At 39.6% G+C, this 2272-nt stretch overlaps 1 long non-coding RNA gene across 1 annotated transcript; it reads left to right on the forward strand.

Moving 5' to 3' along the window:
* Positions 1-480: 480 nt before the first annotated feature.
* On the forward strand, positions 481-1385 carry LOC130996792 (uncharacterized). The gene is made up of 2 exons (XR_009092802.1): positions 481-1013; positions 1083-1385. It is a non-coding gene; the product is annotated as an uncharacterized LOC130996792 (long non-coding RNA).
* The last annotated feature ends 887 nt before the right edge of the window (positions 1386-2272 follow it).

The following is a 2272-nucleotide window of genomic DNA, read 5'->3' on the forward strand; positions in this document are numbered from 1 at the left end:
AGATCAGTCCTAGGAGGAATGTTCAACTGATACTTGACTTTAGTATCAGTCCATTGCGCGCATTAAGTAATCAGTCTTCAACTGATTCTTCAACTGATACTTCAGTTGGTATCTGCAGTCTTCAGTCTTCAGTCCTTCGTTTTTCAGTCTTCGACACCGCAAGCTAAACTAGAAACGAACTCTAACACTTGAGTTCAAAACAATTCTAGTCTATTACAATTACGTCCTATGAATTTTGGTATCATTAAAACAAGGGTTAGGATATTCCACAAGGTTCCCAACAAACACCTATTTGAGACCCTCCGGACCTAACAATTGGTATCAGAGCAGGTTGGTCGCAAGAACAATTTTTCTTTGACCAAGTTCTACTGAACTAGGTCCTATTTTTTAAAGGTCTCAAAATCTTTCCTTTTTCATACTGCTTTTCCTTTCTGTTGTTTTCTGTTTTCTTCTTCTATGGAAACTAACCACAGCTAGGGTTGTAAACGAATCGAATATTTTTGCTCGATTCGATATTCGATTCGAAATTTTGATATTCGTATTCGAAATTATTCGATTCGTATTCGATTATAAATATTCGATTCGATTCGATTAATAAACGAATCGAATATGAAATTTTGATATTCGATTCGATATTCGTATGTATTCGATTCGATTAATAAATAAATAGATAAATATTATATATATATATATATATATTGAATATATATCTAATTTTAAAATATTAAATTAGATATTAAAAAAATTGAAAATTTGAGATACACGCCTATTCCCTAAATTTGAAACACACACCTATCCCACGCCTGTATCCCCTATTATTTGAAACACACGCATTTTCCCTTTACATTGCTTTTTCTCTCTCATTTCATTAACCTAATTTCTATTTGTTTCCGCCGCCCCGCCCCCCACACACCAGACCACTATCGCCGCCCTCACGGCTCACACGCTGCCAGCTCCAGCCAGCCTTCTCTGCCGCCGCCGACCACACCCTACTGACGTCGTTGGATCCTCAGGTAGTTGTCCAATTTAATTTAACTCCTCCAACTTCTGCGTCTGTTACTCATCGAACGGTGCGCCTGCAGGCTGCATCGGTCCGTCTTCTCCGCTGCGGGCTGCCCGTCGCCACTCGCCAGCAACTAACGTCGCTCGTCTCCAGTCGCCAGCACCCCGCCACGGCGTCGCCTCTCCTCCAACTGTCGTCTGAGAAATCTCCCCTTCCCTCTCCTCTGCTGCGCCGCTACTTTATTTTTTGAGTTATTGCAAGAACGCAGATATTACATATTGCTGAATGTGATTTCTGTTTAAGAAATCTAGTGTTTTATGAAATCTAATAGCTGCATTGATGAATGTGATGTATGCTGTAGTATACTTTTACTTTTAATTCTTGGATTCTTGGATTCTTTTGTCATCGAACTAATTAATTCGCGTCTGTTGTCTGTGGAGTTTGGTTTTGGGGAAGGAAGGAAGTAAGGTCTTTAATGGATTAAATCAAGTTATAGTGGCTATCAAGCATTTCCCGGCAATTTCGAATCGAATAGTTCGAATCGAATCGAATAGAAGGGAAAACGAATCGAATATTCGAATCGAATATTCGAATTTTTTAATTTAGAGTAATTTTAAAAAACGAATCGAATACACGAATCGAAGCGAATAATTTCAAAATCAATTCGAATCGAATATCGAATCGCATTTTGTATTCGAAACCTAAACGAATACCGAATCGAATATACGAATTATTTCACGAATACGAATCGAATATTGAGATATTCGTCAGTATTCGATTCGGTTACAACCCTAACCACAGCAGAGTATCCTCACTACCTGTGTTTAGTATTGAAAAATACGACATATGGAAGTTTCGACTTGAGAGCTTCCTCACCGCTCAACATTGCCGAATGTGGGAGGTCATTACCAAAGGACCCATCATCATCACGGCGGTGATCAAAAGGGTTCCTCTGGACCTAACCAGAGATCCTTTTGATGAAGTCCAGATCAAATCAAAGGCTGACTTCACCACAGAAGAAAGGAAGCAAGATGAGCTCGACAACCTCGCCAAAAGCATCATCTCCGGCACAGTCCCAGACAAGCACGTCACCAAGATCATCAAATACAGGACTGCAAAGGAGATGTGGGACATTCTAGAAGGAATGTGCATCAGATCAGATGAGATAAAGGAGAACAAGTTGTCAATAGCTTGTCAAAAATTCACCTCCTTCCTCATGCTAAAAAACGAATCAATCGACGAGATGGAACTGAGATTCAATAAGATCTT

This window comes from Salvia miltiorrhiza, chromosome 8 (genome assembly GCF_028751815.1).
Source record: "Salvia miltiorrhiza cultivar Shanhuang (shh) chromosome 8, IMPLAD_Smil_shh, whole genome shotgun sequence".
Classification (NCBI taxonomy): Eukaryota; Viridiplantae; Streptophyta; class Magnoliopsida; order Lamiales; family Lamiaceae; genus Salvia; species Salvia miltiorrhiza.